Here is a 16,493-nt window from a genome sequence, read left to right on the forward strand (position 1 = left end):
GAGGGGCCTGATCTGGTCTAGAAGAGGGAGCCCAGGCGGAAAAGATCAGTCCAGGAAGACGGCATGTGCAAAAGCACAGGGCTGGAGAGAACAAGGCCTCCAAGGGAGTTCTGAGAACCGCAGTTAGCCTGAGTGAAGCCTGATGGGGCAGAGTGAGTCAGGAAGGCAGGAGGGCCAAATCACAGCTTTCAGTCAGCTGACCAATGTGCAAAACTGTCCTTGGCCCCGAGTATCCCCACGTGCAACATGGAGATAATAGTACTCCCCTCATAGAGTTGTGAAGATTAATGAGTTAGTATTTGTGAAGTGCCTAGAACAGTGCCTGGCACAGAGTAAGTACTGCATAAGGGTTAGTATTATTGTATCACACTCTTATCAGTTAACCATTCAGTTTCTACCATGTTGCCATCTTTGCCTACCTCTGTGTCTTTGGACATTTGTTTGAATATCGACTCATTTATAAAAATGAGTAGAAGACAGAAAAATGAAAGTGCTGATTCTAGTAATAAACATGTCTCCAACAATGAAATAAAGACAAAGATGGAAGTCATTAGGTATGCAGAGAGAAGTGAATCATTAGCTTCAATCAAACACTTATAGTTCTATATCTGTCACCTCTGTTTTAGTATAAAGGAAAAGAAGTTAAAGAGTAGTGTCTGGTACATAGAAGGCGTTCAATAAATCAATGAAATGAATAATGATATTATACTTTAAATATATCGTTGAATTTTGCATCTCTAAGACAAAATATTTCTAGAGATTACATAGAGGGAAGAGAACCCCTATTGTAACATATACATCTATTGTTTGTTTTTTTATGCTGCAATTTTAGCACATATGTATTAGAGACAGATGGTGGCTGCCTGTCAACATAACAGTTTCAGATCTTTAGTATAGACTTGCCCAGTCACCGTTTCACAAAGTTATATGTCTTAGGGGAAGCTGACCCTTGACAAGAGTAAGCTAAGGTAATCCCATTTGCCTTGTAGTTAGTTCAGGAAACAAATTGACAAGCACTCTGACTAATGGGATGGGAGTGGTGTCTACTGAGGGGCCAGATGGTCTTCTTCCTCTTGAGGCTGTTGGATCTGGATAATATACATAGAGTTGCTATATCCATCTTCATACCAGCCTGAGGACAGATCCAACATTGAAAACAGCAAAGCAGGAAGCTGAAAAAACCAGTCATAGGTGACATTAACCATAACTGAGTTAGCCATTTCTGAAGCCAATTGAGGTTTAGGTTTTTATGTACATGTATGTGTATGTGTGTGGATGCATGTGTGTTAGTCCATTCTCGTGTTGCTATAAAGAAGTCTCTGAGACTGGGTAATCTCTAAAGAAAAGAGATTTAATTGGTTCACAGTTATACAGGCTATACAGGAAGCATAGTGCTGGTGTCTGCTTCTGGTGAGGCCTCGGAAAGCTTTCAGCTGTGGTGGAAGGTCACAGGGAACCAGTGTGTATATAGCGAGAGTGGGAGCAAAAGAAGTGGGGAGTGCCACACTCTTAAACAACCAGATCTCACATGTGAACTCAGAGCGAGAACTCACTCATTATAGGGAGGATGGCATCCAGCCATTCATGAGAAATCCACTCCGATCCAATACCTCCCACCAGGTTCCACCTCCAACATTAGGAATTGCCATTATCAACATATATGTATGTGTTGTGCCTGAAAGGCATCCCATACATTTTCAAGGGTATATTACTATAAGAAAGTACAGGACTACATTAAATGACATAATAAGAAAGTGAGCCTTTCAACTGTCGCTGGCATTGCTCCCTTTTCTTTCTTTCCTGTCTTGAACTCAGACATGATGCTTGAAGTGCTAGAATGTTTTGTGACTCTGAAGAAAGGGCAAGACAATTGCAGACCTTCCAGTTAGGACATCGTGGAACCACTGAACCAATACCAGCAGCCACCTAACTCCAGATTTCTCAGTATATAGGAAAAATAACTCTATTTTTGGTTGACTTTGTGTTCTGTTGCATGTAGCTAAAGATATTCCTAACTGGTAGAGGGAAGACAATACATTCATTTTTGGATCTGCTGAGTTTTAGATACGGTGGGAAATCCAGATGACATGGAAATATGATTGGATTCTGGAGAAAGGTTTGGATGGTAAGTTTAGGGTAAAGATTCTTCAGCAAATGGTGATAAATAGAAGTCAGTGGTCTTTAAACTTTTGCCCACACATGCCCTAAAATAGTTACAAAAATATTTTCTCTTGCATTTTTTCCCAATATTTTATTACATACAAAATAATTGAAATAGTTGGGCAAGGAGCACCATGTACTCACCATCTAGATTCTACAATCAACATTTTGCTTCGGTTGCATTACTTATCTATACACTTGTCCATTTCTCAATCTACCTTGTTTTTTGATTCACTTCCAAATAAATTTTAGGCAATATGTTTCACCCCTAAACTCTTGAGCATGCATAACATTACCTAGAGTTCAAATATCTATTTACTATTTTTCTAAAATTTGCCTCAATGAAATGTACATTTTAAGTATATTATTTAATAATTCTTGACAAATGCTTTTGCCTTTCTAACCCCAAATCCTATTAAGATATAGAATATTACTGTCACCCCAGGAAGCTTTCAAGTTTTCATATAACCCTTCCCAGTCAATCTTTGCCCACATCCCTCCTACAGGCAAACACTGTTCTGATTTTCTTTCACTATAGATTACATTTGCCTGTTTTAAACCTTCATATAAATGGCGTTGTATAGTATTACCCTCACACATTTTTAAGTTACATGTAAAATTATTTATTATAAGTTTGAATATTTTCAGAGATGTCACTTCTGGTGTGTCTTAAATATTGACTTTTAAAATAAAATGACCACATTACTCATTTTAATACATCCAATAGAAACTGAATGCCAGTATGATCTGCTACCTGTTATCATCCATTTAAAAAATACATGAACAAGGCCGGGAATGGTGGCTCACACCTGTAATCTCAGCACTTTGGGAGGCCCAAGGCAGGAGGATCACTTGAGTCCAGGAGTTTGAGACCAGCCTGAGAAACATAGTGAGACTCTATCTCTACAAAACAAATGGACAAAATTAGCCGGGTGTGTTGGTGCTCACTGTAGTCCCAGCTACTCCAGAGGCTAAAGTAGGAGGATCCCCTGAGCATGGAAGGTCTAGGCTGCTGTGAGCTGACATTGCACCATTGCACTCCAGCCTAGGTGGCAGAATGAGACCATGTCTGGAAAAAAAAAAAAAAAAAAAAAAAAAAGCAAGTTCCTCTTTAACAGGGTGAAAATTTTAATCTTTCCTTTTGCTTCTTGAACTTGTATTTCCATTTTACAAAATGTCATCCTAAATTAATGCATGTTTATGCTTGAAAGATTTTTCTTGAATGTCCTTTTATATCTGTCTGAACAAAATTTCCTATGTTTATTAAAAGAAATTAAACTTTTCCCTTGAGACCATAAGGCTGTAAGTGTTAACAAATTTCTTCTAGATCAGGGGTGTCCAATCTTTTGGCTTCCCTGGGCCACATTAGAAGAAGGATCATTGTGTTGGGACACACATAAAATACACTAACACTAATGATAGCTGATGAGATTTTAAAAAATCACAAAATACTCATAATATTTTAAGAAAGTTTATGCATTTGTGTTGGGCAGTATTTGAAACCATCCTGGGTCACATGCAGCCCAGGGTTGGTCAAACTTGTTCTAGATTAAGTTACTGTTAAAATTATTTTTGGTATACAAGTGGTTAAAATTGTATACTAAATTTAAAATACTTTAAATAAATAATCACTAAATAAATAAATAGTTTTAAATAAATAGTCACTAAACTTAAAGGTAAAATATTGCTGGAAATGCATCTCTTAATGATATTGGTGGGATTGGTATTTTTTTTCTACTAGTTCATATATCTCTGAATGAATATTATTGCTAGAATCACAAGGCTCACCATAAATTCCCTTAATGTTTTTCATTGTTTTGATATGAATATTGAAAAACTCTGTTTAGACAAATAAGTAGATAAAGATGGAAGACGTTTTTATAGCAATGCCAATCAATTCTTTAAAACTCTTCTGAATTATGTGCCCCAATTCACACACTGATACATGCTTATATGGTAATTCCCAGTGTTGGAGGAGGGACCTAGTGGGAGGTATTGGATCATGGGAGTGGATCCCTCATGAATGGCTGGATGGCATTCTCCCTATAATGAGTGAGTTCTTGCTCTGAATTCACGTGTGAGATCTGGTTGTTTAAAAGAACATGGCACCTCCCACCGTTGCTGCCACTCTTGCTATTAAACTATTTTAAATGATTAAATCAGCTGACAATTCTATTTGGCCTTTCTTCAATTTTATTTTTTTATTATAATTTTTTCTTTTTTTTTTTTTGAGAAAGAGTCTCGCTCTGCTACCCAGGCTGGAGTGCAGTGGCATAACAAAACTCACTGCAAACTCTCTGCCTCCCAGGCTTAAGTGATCCTCCCACCTCAGCCTCCCAAGTAGCTGGGACCACAGCCATGTACCACCACATCTGGCTACTTTTTGTATTTTTCTTTTTTTTTTGGTAGAGATGGGGTCTCATCATGTTGCCTAGGCTGGTTTCAAGTGATCCCCCTGCCTCGGCCTCCCAAAGTGCTGGGATTACAGGTGTGAGCCACCTCATCTGGCCCTTTCTTCAATTTTATTGAAAGCATAGAGTTGGAACCCTTCTAACTTACAAAGGCATTTATTACCCATATTATAGTTATTTACTTTCTCAGCACCTACAGCAACTTTGCAAATTGGTGACCAAGAGATTTCTACAACCTGGGGACATATACCCGATTCAGAATGGGTGAGCAGTAGCTTGTAGAAGATATCTCGGTTGTAGGCATATTCCCAGGCAGATTGATTCTAGGAAGGAATACACCTGGAAATTAACAAGCGGCAAACTGATTTTCTTAAAACTGTTTGTGTTGGAGCACCTCTGCAAAGAGTTCTTGTATCCCAGGACATGCATGCCTCAGAGATATACGGCTATCTTAAGCCATAAGAATGGATGATATGCCCGGGAAGAGTGTGAAAAGGGTCGAGAACAGAAACTTTAGAGCAACAACATTTTAAGATGTGGGCAAAAGAGATGTGACACTTAAAGGAGACTGGTAAGAAATGACCAGAGACATAGGAGTAAAATCAGAAAGAAGTGGTGTCACAGAAGCTGAGTGAGGAGTTTCTCGATGGAGGCAGTGTCCACAGTGCAAAATACCTCAGCAGTGTGAGGTGAGAGAAGAGTTCATTGCATGTACTGATTTGGTACCTTAGGACACTGACAACCTCAGCTATTGCCACTGCAGAAAAGTGGGGGTGGACTGGGTAAGCTGGAACACAACTTAGGAGGGAACAAGTGGTGAGGAAGTCATAATAATTCCTCTCTCTCTCTTTTTTTTTCTTAAGTGAGAAATGTGCTTTTTGTTTAACTTTTATTTTAAGTTCATGGGTACATGTGCAGGTTTGTGATATAGGTAAACTTGTGCCATGGCTTTATTTGTACAGATTGTTTGTCACCCAGGTATTAAGCCCAGTATCCATTAGTTATTTTTCCTGATCCTCTCCCTCCTCCCACCTTCCACCTTCCTATAGGCCCCAGAGTGTGTTGTTCTCCCCTATGTGTCCATGTGTTCTCATCATTTAGCTTATAATTGAAAACATACGGTATTTGGTTTCCTGTTCCTACATTAGTTTGCTAAGGATAATGCCCTCCAGCTCCATCTGTGTCCCTGCTAAGGACATAATCTTGTTCTTTTTTATGGCTGCATAGTATTCCATGGTGTGTATGTACCACGTTTTCTTTATCCAGTTCACCATTGATGGACATTTAGGTTGATTTCATGTTTTTGCTATTGTGAAGAGTGCTACAATGAACATATGCTTGCATGTGTCTTTATAATAGAATGATTTATATTCCCTTGGGATATACCCAGTAATGAGATTGCTGGGTCAAATGATATTTCTGTTTTTAGTTCTTTGAAGAATCACCACATTGCCTTCCACAATGGTTGAACTAATTTACACTCCCACCGACAGTATATAAATGTTCCTTTTTCTCTGCAACCTTGGTAGCATGTGTTATTTTTTGACTTCTTAATAATAACCATTCTGACTGGTGTGAGATGGTATGTCATTGTGGTTTTGATTTGCACTTCTCTCGTGATCAGTGATGGTGAGTATTTTTTCATATCCTTGTTGGCTGCATGTATGTCTTCTTTTGAAAACTGTCTGTTCATGTCCTTTACTCACTTTTTAATGGGGTTGTTTTTTTCTTTTAAATTTGTTTAAGTTCTGTATAGATGCTGGAGATGAGACCTTTGTCAGATGCATAGTTTGCAAACATTTTCTCCCACTCTGTAGGTATTGAAACTGGGTATTGAAGGAACATACCTCCAAATAAAAAGAGCCATCTATGATAAACCCAGAGCCAACATCATACTGGATGGGGAAAAGTTGGAAGCATTCCTCTTAAAAACCGGCACAAGACCAGGGTGCCCTCTCTCACCACTTCTATTCAACACAGTATTGGAAGTCCTGGCCAGAGCAATCAGGCAAGAGGAAAAAAATAAAGGGCATCTAGATAGGAAGAGAGGAAGTCAAACTTTTTCTGCTTGCAGACAACATTATCCTATATATACAAAATCCCATTGTCTCAGCCCAAAAGCTCCTTAAGCTGATAAACAACTTCAGCTAAGTCTCAGGATACAAAATCAATGTACAGAAATCACTAACTTTTCTTTTCTTTATTATCATTATTTTTAGATGGAGTCTTGCTGTGTCACCCAGGCTGCAGTGCAATGGCACTACCGCGCCTCCCTGCAACCTCCACCTCCCAGGTTCAAGCAATTCTCCCTCAGGCTCCTGAGCAGCTGGGACTACAGGCGTGCGCCACCATGCACAGCTAAATTTTTTTTTTTTTTTTTTTTTTTTTTGTAGAGATGGGGTTTCACCAAGTTGGTCAGGATGGTCTCAAACTCCTGACCTCATGATCTGCCTGCCTTGGCTTCCCAAAGTGCTGAGACTACAGGCATGAGCCACCACGCCTGGGCAAAAATCACTAACTTTTCTATAAACTGACAACAGTCAAGCTGAGAGCCAAATCAGAAATGCAATCCTGTTCACAATTGCCACACACAAAACAAATAAAATACCTAGGAATACAGCTAACAAAGAAGGTGAAATATCTCTGTAAGGAGAACTACAAAACACTGCTCAAAGAAATCAGAGATGACACAAACGAATAGAAAACATTCCATGCTCATGAATGGGAAAAGTCAACATTGTTAAAATGGCTATACTGCCCAAAATAATTTATATATTCAATACTATTCCTATTAAACTACCATTGACATTCTCCACAGAACTATAAGAATTATTTTAAAGTTCATATGGAACCAAAAAAGAGCCCAAATAGTCAAGACAATCCTAAGCAAAAATAACAAAGCTGGATGCATCACATTACCCAACTTCCAACTATACTACAGGGCTACAGTAACCAAAACAGCACAGTATTGGTACAAAAGTAGACACATAGACAAATGGAACAGAATAGAGAACCCAGAAATAAAGCTGTACACCTGCAACTATCTGATCTTTGACAAACCTGACACAAACAAGCAATAGGGAAAAGACTCCCCTATTCAATAAATGGTGCTAGGATAACTGGCTAGCCATATGCAGAAGATTGAAACTGGACCCCTTCCTTACAACATATAAAAAAATCAACTCAAGGTGGATTAAAGACTTAAATGTAAAACCCCAAGCTATAGAAACCCTAGATGACAACCTAGGCAATACCATTTTGAACAATTAATTGCTCTTTCAAGAGACTTAGTTGTGAGTGGTGCAGCAAGATGGGTGGAAGCAAGCTTCCTTTTCTTTTTTCTTTTCTTCCTTCCTTTCTTAATGGGGAAAGATTTAAATGTGTTCATAGTCCTGGGAGAAGGTGCCTGGGGAGAGAGAGGTTGAAGGAGAAGAAAAGCAAGGGGAGTGTTTCTGAAGAAATAGAAAAGGACTGAGAACCAGACACTGATGGGGGCTTGCATTTGGAAACAAGGAAAATAAACAAGGGTGGAGTTGTAGAACCATTTTGTATTATATATCTCATAACCCTGGTATCTGAACTCTCTGTGATCTGACTTTGCTGCCTGTAGACTTTTCTATGAATTGATTTTAGTGTCTTGTTCCTCGTGTATTATGTGATTTTTTTTAAAGCTGTAAACCGTTTACTTTCCTTGGAAATTTGTGGGAATTCTTTAAGTCCTTTGTTGAGATTTTATTCCTGCAGAGAGGATTTTCTTTGCCTTCTGCAAATCATCTCAAGGCAGCACCACAGTGTTAATTCAGACAACAAATCCATTTGAAGGCTGGCTTGTGGTTACAAGGTCTCAGGGGAGATTTTCCCCACTCCAACACCAAGATCAAAACATATACATTTCTTCGTCCTCTTTCGCACAATGGGTTTATTTCTTATCTACTCTTCCCTTGAGGGTGTATCCTTTGGGAGGAGGTACCAGGTTTGGGTGCGGTCTCCTAATACACTGTCTATGTTAGTGGCATTTGAGGCTTTACTTCACAAACCCCAAGCCGTTGCAGCTGTCGAAACAGAAACCCAGGGCAAAAGGTGGCTTTGGTGCCTGCTTACTTCGAGTTCTGGCTTTCATTTCATTTTGGCCTTTGTAGATTCTCTTCCTTTTGTGCTAGCCCAGCAATGTGGTTTTATTTTTACATTCTTACATATTTTATCCAGTGTCTTAGTTTCAGTCGAGAAGGTAGTTCAGGATATCAAATCTGCCCTACTGCTAGAAAAGGAAGCCTGGTGTGCCTGCTATCATAACTTTGGTGTTGATAAGCAAACATGAACAGGTTTTGACTGCTGGGTTTACAGCATACGAACCTTGTTGCTATGCAGCTGTTGTTGGAAAATAGTCTGTGGGCTCAGAGTTTCTAAACCAACCGTTTATTGGATGCCCAGAGAAGGAAGGAAAGCGAGGGCCCTGGCTTGCTGATTACAAACCATCTCCATGGTCACAGGTTGCTGGGTGCTCCTTTTACAATGTTTTCCCAGCAGCATTCAGGCAGCAGTAGCTTCCTTTGATCATTTTTCAGTTTCTGTTATTTGCTAATGAGAGAAAGTTTATACCTGCTTGTGGGGACATGAGTGAAGAAAGAGAAGGGACTTTGAAACAGGAGAAGAGAGCAAACTCAAAAGGTAACTGATTGTTTCCATAGGACCCTATGGGAACAACTAGCCCATTTTTGTTTTCACTTGTGCAGCCAGTTGGGGGAAGGAGAGAAACATAACTCATCCAGGTCTGAGGTCTAAGTTTGAATATTTATTGTGCCTCACAGATGATCCCCATTTGAATCATCCAAATTAGGAAAGAGTTTAAAAAATTACTGAGTAATAGCCTGGCAGAATTTTAATGTGACTTTTCTTGTTGTCTTTAAGTTTGAACAGAGGCCCCAAAGGCTGAGATCAAAATTGTAGGTACTTAAGTACTTTTACAATCTAAAGCAAGGTGCAAGATTGTCTATATTAGCCAGACATTATGTATTTATATAGGAGATTTATTATAAGGAGTTGGCTCATGTGATTATGGAGGCTGGTAGTCTTGAGGTCTGCAGTCAGCAAGCTGGAGACCCAGGAGGGCCAATAGTGGGGTTCTAGTCTGAATGCTGTCAGGCTCCAGATCCAAGGAGAGCTGATATTTCAGTTCAAGTCCAAAAACAGGAAAAGATCTTGTCCCAGGTCAAGCACTCAGGAAGGAGTTCCTTTTTACTTGCAAAAAGGTCACCCTTTTTGTCCTATTCAGGCCTTCAACTGAGCAGATGAGAGCTGCCCTTTAAGAATGGCAATCTGCTTTACTTGGTCTACCAATTTAAATGTAAATCTCATCCAAAAACACCCTCACAGGCATACCCAGAATAATGTTTGACCAAATATTTGGGGTCCCCATGGCCTAGTCAAGTTGACATATAAAATTAACCATCACAGGGAACAAAAGAAATGTAAAACAGTTGCCCAAATTGAAAACATACAATGAGATGGTAAATTTATACCCACATATATCAGTAACTTCTGATGAAAATAATCAAGAAAAAGAGAGATTGCACAAATAGCCAATGTCAGGAATAAAAAAAGATTAATAACTCCAGATCTGCAGACATTTAGATAATAATAAGAGGATAATATAAACAACTGCAAATAAATTTGAAAGCTAGGTAAAATGGACTGCTTCCTTTGAAAAGTAACATCAGAATGGACTCAGTGAAAATTAGAAGTTTGAATAGTCTTGTAAGCATTAAAAAAATTGTATATGATCTTTTCACAAAAACGAAAAAGTCTAGCCCAGATTGTCCTTCATTGGTGAATTCTGCCAAATGTTTAGGTATGAAATAATTCCGATCTTATGCAAACTCTTCCAGAGAATAGACAAGGAGGAAGCGTTTAAAAAATACTAAAATTATGAGACTCATAGCATGATCTTGAAACCCAAACCTGAAACAGACAGGACAGTAATGAAAAGGAAAATTATAGGTCAATTTCACTTATGAACATAGATGCAAAAATCTTCAGCGAAGTAATAGCCAACAAAATAGTAATATCTCACTTATTTGTGGGATCTAAAAATCAAAACAATTGAACTCATGGACCTAGAGAGTAGAAGGACAGTTACCAGGGGCTGGGAAAGGGAATGGGGAGTTGGAGGGGAGGGTGGGGATGGTTAATAAGTACAAAAAAAATTAGAAAGAATGAAGAAGACCAACTATTTGATAGTACAATAGGGTGACTATAGTCAATAATAACTTAATTGTACATTTTAAAATAAAAAGTGTAACTGGATCATTTATAACTGAAAGAACAAATGCTTGAAGGGATGGACACCCCCTTTTCTATGATGTGCTTATTTTACATTGCATGCCTGTATCAAAGTATCTCATGTACACCGTAAATATATACACCTACAATGTAACTCCCCCAAATTTAAAAAGATATGTAGTAATACATAAAAAGTCTAATACATCGTGACTGTATAGGGCAGGAATACAATGTTGATTTACATTTCAATCAGTATAATCTACCACATTCATAAAGGAGAAAAATTCTATGGTCATCTCAGTAGATACAGAAAAATCTTTTGATAATTCAACATCGATTTGTTGTAAAAATTCTAACCAACTAGGTATAGATGGAAATTCATTGCTATAACATAAAATTTTGGTGACAAGACAGATTCCTGCTATAACTACTTCTACTCATCACTGTACCACAGAGCTTAATAAGATAAATTAAATGTATAAGGTTTAGAAGGAAAGAAATAAAGTTGTCATTATTTGCAGATGATCTAATTGTGTGTTTATTTTGCTTTTCTACATAAAAAATAGGTTACTAGAATTAATAAGAGCGCTTACTAAATTTTCTGATGATTAAAATAAATGTAAGAATATCTTTTCATTATATTAGTAATGAATAAGAAACTAAAATTTAAAAGAACATAGTTTAAAATAGCATAATAAGTATCTACTCTCTAGAAAAGACATGTAAGAACTTTACAGGGAAAAATTAAAGTCTTTGTTGCATAATGTTAAGGAAGCTGTTAATGAATGGAGAGATACGCTATGTTTGAATTAGCAAAACTGACATTTTAAAAATGTCAATTCTCTCCAATTTGATGTATAGATTCAGAGCATTTACAATAAAAAAATCTTCACAAAGATATTGTTTGTAGGTTTTTCATGGTGGCATGTGACAGGGTGATGCTGAAAAATTTATATGGAAATTCAAAGGATCAAGAATAGCTGAAACATCATTGAAGAACAAGGTGGGCTGGACTCACTCTACTAGATATCAAGTTTTATAAGCAAGTACAGTATTTAAGACAGTGTAGTATTGGCACTGGGATAGACAACAAAACTAAAAGGAAAAAGAGCCCAGAGACTGACTTTTGTGGATGTGAACAGTTTGTTTATGATGAAAGTACCACTGCTATGCACTGTGGGAAAATGTCCTCAAAAAATGACACTAGGTCAATTGGGTATCCCCACGTAAAAACAATTAACCCCAACCTCACATCGCACACAAAAATTAACTCCGTTTGGGGTATGTACTTAAATGGTAGGTAAAACTATTAATATAAAGTTTAGAGAATATTGTTTATTACTTTATTGGCCCCAATTCTTCTCTCCTCCCTGTGCCCATGCCCTTTCCCAGGTGACTTTGCAGTTCCTCTCACAAAAGGGGAAGAATATGTTTTTCCTCCCTGGACTCTATATGTTTGGCTTAAGTCCTTCAGTGGAAGTGACAGTGTGCCATTCTGAGCCTAGGCCTCAAGGGACCTTGGACATCTCTGCTTGCCCTCTTCCACTTATGCCATCCCCATGAGAAGGATATGCCTGATCCAGTCCACTGACCCTGAAAGGGAGATCAGAGACACATGGGTGGAGCTCTCTGGTGAAGCTGCCCGAGCCAAACCCAGCCTGGAGCCAAGCCCAGCCAAGATAAAGTGAGCCCATCCTAGACCAGCTGACCCAGGCACCTGAATGAGAACAAACTAATTTTTGTTTTCCATCACTGAGCTTTGGGTATGTTTGTTAGGCAGCAATAAACTAATATTAGAAGGTGATATAGGCTATATGACTTCCAGATAGGCAAATGTGTTTTAAGGTAGTCACAAAAGTACCTGCTCACCATAAAGAAAAATAGTTTTTATGTTAAAATCAAGAATCCTCATTTATCAGAAAATACTATTAAGAGAGTAAAGAAGCTTGCCATAAAATGGAAGGTGATATTTGCAACCATTTAGCAAAAAACCAGTATCAAGAATATTTTAAAAATTCCTACACAGAATTAAGAAAAGATAATTTGACATTTTATATAAAAGCCCATCCACCTTTTATATGCACCTGTTGCATATAAAAATGAGCAAAAAGACTTGAAAGAGTATTTTGCAAAAGAGTAAATTCAAATGGACAATAAACATATGATAATGTTCTCAATCCCAGAAACCAGGGAAATGTCTATTAAAGTCAACAACAAAGTGATAGCTTAGAGCCCAAGATTAAAACAATGTCAGTGAGAAAATATCAGCTATAGAGATAGTCAGGAATCTTTAAGAAGCAAGATGCCGGATGTTACATTGAAAAATATGTGCTGAGCTGTGCTGCTCTGTAACTACCTGCCCTGTTGTGAATCTGACCCACAATGCCTGTGAGAGTGGTGTTTTCTCTGGAGGATTGAAAGGAAAGGACAGTTGCCTTCTTCCTTGTGTTGCTATGGGGCAGAGAGAATACTGCAGCAGGTGAGGGGCAGAATAGAGTGTATAAACTCAACTGCAGTGTGAAAATGCTGGTTACCTCCACCATGTCTTAGGGTATAGCAGCCATATGTTTTGAGTCGGGTTGATTCCATCCACCTTCAGGGATAAGCCCTGATTGCCCTAAGCCATTCATCGTAATCCCACTTCCTTGGCCATGGATGGCAATATAACCTAAATTGATTCAATCAGACTGAAGTTCTGGACTCTTGCTGAATATTAAACACACATATGACCTGAAAGTGCTGCAGCCAGTTTGCTACTATGAGGAACCCAGTCTGAAGACAAATTGTATATAAGGGAAGGGGCAGAGCCAAGAGAATTATGGAATGAAATCCAGTTTGATTAGATCATGCCTGAAATTTTTCTAATTACTGTACCTTTCAGTTATATGAACCAATGAATTGCCTTTATTGTTCAAGCCAGTTTGAGCTGGCTTTCTGCTAGTTGCAATAGAAGCATCTGTAGAAACTAGAGCAACAGGTGATGATGAAAGATGTACCGAAATTTCCGCAGGATCTGGTGATGAGGAGAAAGTGCAAGTTATACCACCAAATATGGAATGGAGGCTTAGTAGGTTTAAAAATAATATTAAGGGGGAAGTTTGACTGAGGAACTCTAGCAAATGACACTTGACTGACATATATATCTAGTAGTTTAGTGAAGTTTAGGGATGGGTCCTTGAGAGAACCAACTAGAAAGCCTTTTAAAACTCCTTTGAAGATAATATAAGCTCTTGAAAGGATCCCAAAGAGCAATCATTTCATCAAACAGCTGGGGAAACTGAGGCCCAAAGAGGTTATGGTTTAGATAGCACTTAAGATGGGGCCAGGTTCTGGGTGTCCAGAATTCTCATGAGAATTCTATCAACTCATGAAGGCTCATCATCTTAGATGTGTATAATGAAAAACTGTCATTTTCATCTACCCACATTGAATCTCAATGACTGTATTTTTTCTTTCTCACTCAACTTCTAAAGATTTTTTAGCAATTTAGCAGCAAATAGGTCACTGCCACTCAAATTTACCATCACTTGCTGATGTGGGGAATTCCTGGGGTGCCCTGAGGTGTCCAGATCAGTTATGTAAGCCCTGAGTGAGATTCATCTGTCACAGAGGCTTTCACTCTGCTCATTGCCTCCTTAGCTCCTGGTGGTTTGAAGCTTCCCTTGGATTTGGCATCTCGTCCTGGGTTCTTGCTCCTACTCTCCTTGGGGTTCAGTTCTCTCTCTTGGATTTTGAGCACAGTGGCACCAACTCCCTAATTTCTGGTGCAGGTGGAGCCTGCTCTGGCTGTGGTCGTGGATTCTGCCATGATCTCTCCAGGTCCTACCTGAGAATTTGATAGTCCTTGACTTTTCTGTTTTTACCCCCGACATGGCTTTGTCACGCAGTGTGATTCTCTCTGGTGTCTACCAGCTTTCTTGTCTTTACACCACTCTTTCAATCCCCACCTCATTATCTTTTGCCTGGACCATTACGATAGTTACTAAAGGCCCTAAACCAAAAAGATCTGAAGAAATGTGTACCTTTTCTGTGGCAATAATGTAAATAATAGAATTTGTTAAGCACTTAATATGCAGAGCTCTATTCTAATCTCATTATAGTTATTAACTCTCCAAACAACCTTATGCATTATTGCCATTTTTTAACTGTGAAACTTAAGCACAGAGGAGTTAAGTAACTTGCCCAAGATAACAATGACAGTGGTTGGTTTTGAATTTCAGAAGTCTGGCTAGAATAATGTTTGACCAAATATCTGGGCTCTCCGTGGCCCAGTCAAGTTGACATATAAAATTAACCATCACAGGGAGCAGAAGAAATATAAAACAAACAGGATAAATTGAAAATATACAGTGAGATGATAAATTTATACCCAAACATATCAGTAACTTCTGTTGAAACTAATCAAGAAGAGAGAATGTACAAATAACCCATGTCAGGAATTAAAAAAGATTAATCACTCCAGATCTGCAGACATTCTCCCGAATGCTCCAAGAGCCTGCATTCTTAACTCCATACTAGTAATTCACCAAACACTGGATAACTGTTATGTGTCAGGCACTGTGCTAGGCACTGAAAATATTGAGTAAATACCTGCTCCTGGGGAGCTTATGGGCTAATGGAAGTGACAGTTATAAACAAAATGTTACGTCATCAACAAGTGCTTTAATAGAAGAATGTATACCATGATTCTGGCAATACAGAGGAGGGACCTAGGGAGCTGTGTGAGGCTTCAGGAAGACATCCCATTTTAGCTAATGTGTCAGAACTGAGTTGGAGTTTGATAGACAGTGAGGGAGTGTGTTTAATGGATGCTGGAAGGGAGACTAGCCCAAGGGATGGTCTGTCTTATCCAGGGAATGCCAAGGAGCTGGGTGTGGCAAGAGCATGGAGTGTGCATTTGGAGGGGCAAGTGGCTGGGGGGCAGGTAGGAAGAGGTGGGGAGTAGTGGATAAAATGGCATTTGAGACCAAATTTAAAGGATCTTGTCTCTATAGCTGCTAAGTCGTAAAAACTTTATTTTGTGAAGAACAGGAGAATGACATGATCAGATTTATGTGCTTTGTTTTGTTTTGCTTTTTGAGACAGGTTATCTCTCTGCCACCCAGGCTGGAGTGCTGTGGCACGATCATGGCTCACTGTAGTCTCTGCCTCCCAGGCTCAAGGCATTCTCCCACTTCAGCCTCCAGAGTATCTGGGACTACAGGTGCACGCCACTACGCTGGGCTAATTTATTATTATTATTTTTTTTGTAGAGACAGGGTTTTGCCACGTTGCCCAGGCTGGTCTCCAACTCTTGGGCTCAGGTGATCCACCCACCTTGGCCTCCCAAAGTGCTGGGATTACAGGTGTGTGCCACCACATCTGGCCTCTCAGATTGATGTTTCATGAGATAGAGTACTGGACAGAGTGGACACATTCATCTAACAAATAAATTTTAATTGCACAAGACCCTATGCAGATAACTAGATACGATCTCAGATCTTGAGAAGCCCACACGTTCTGAAAAAGATGTCCATGAAAACCTCGTATTTCAAGGAGATGAACATTGAGTCCTATGTGAGAAGTCCTGAACGCTCTAAGTGCAGTGACAGTTCAGACAGGAAAGATTCCTTTAGGCCACAGAGGGTTGCAGGAAGTGGGGCT

At 38.9% G+C, this 16,493-nt stretch overlaps 1 long non-coding RNA gene across 1 annotated transcript in view; it reads left to right on the forward strand.

The window, feature by feature from the left end:
* The first annotated feature begins 9,102 nt into the window (after positions 1 to 9,102).
* The window catches only part of LOC126930899 (uncharacterized), a 117,666-nt gene continuing 110,275 nt past the window's right edge, over positions 9,103 to 16,493 (forward strand). The window contains exons 1-2 of the long non-coding RNA XR_007717706.1: positions 9,103 to 9,239; positions 11,761 to 11,853. This is a non-coding gene — a long non-coding RNA (uncharacterized LOC126930899). The remainder of the gene's footprint in view (positions 9,240 to 11,760; positions 11,854 to 16,493) is intronic.

The sequence above is a fragment of the Macaca thibetana genome, chromosome 1 (assembly GCF_024542745.1).
Source record: "Macaca thibetana thibetana isolate TM-01 chromosome 1, ASM2454274v1, whole genome shotgun sequence".
NCBI lineage: Eukaryota > Metazoa > Chordata > Mammalia > Primates > Cercopithecidae > Macaca > Macaca thibetana.